Source organism: Acyrthosiphon pisum, chromosome A2, assembly GCF_005508785.2.
Source record: "Acyrthosiphon pisum isolate AL4f chromosome A2, pea_aphid_22Mar2018_4r6ur, whole genome shotgun sequence".
Taxonomy (NCBI): domain Eukaryota; kingdom Metazoa; phylum Arthropoda; class Insecta; order Hemiptera; family Aphididae; genus Acyrthosiphon; species Acyrthosiphon pisum.
The window spans coordinates 17,098,372-17,099,043 of NC_042495.1; positions in this window are offsets into that span (position 1 = coordinate 17,098,372).

A 672-nucleotide genomic window follows, 5' to 3' on the forward strand; every position below is an offset into this window, starting at 1 on the left:
TGGACATTGTTGAAAAAGTTTTACAATTTGTTGGACCATCATTAAAAAGTTATAAACAATTTTCCAAAACCGCCACTAAGTCCACACTAACGGCCAACATCAAATCAAACACATAAAAAACTCAACAACGGTTACAACGGTTGATAATTTTTGAAATTTTGATAAATTTTGTCAAAATTTTAATTTTAATTTCTTATAAAAAAAATTCGTGCCTATGTATTTTTAATATTTTTCAACTGCTATTCTATCAATATATCAGGAACCTATTGTATTAAATTTTCAGACTTTTTGACCACCAAATAAAATTTAATTGACAATTATAAAAAATAAACTAAAAAAAGGTGGATAAGTGGATGTCGCTCTGCTGTACAGTAGGTTACAAGTAGGTCACTGTATAATGGATAGTATTAAATTTGAATATGATTTGAATAATTGTATATAGAAAATGATAATTTTAACATTCAGTGAAATTTTCAAGTATCTACAGCCATTCCTTTTTTTATTACAACAAAATAAGAAAATAGTTACATGATAAATCGAGTGAATATCAAATGTTTTAAAAATATGAATTTCAAAAGCTCATAAAAATTTAATTTGACTTGCTTGTAGACATTTTTTTTTTATGGAAATAGTAGAAAATTCATGAGGAATCTTGTATTAGATTTTCTAATC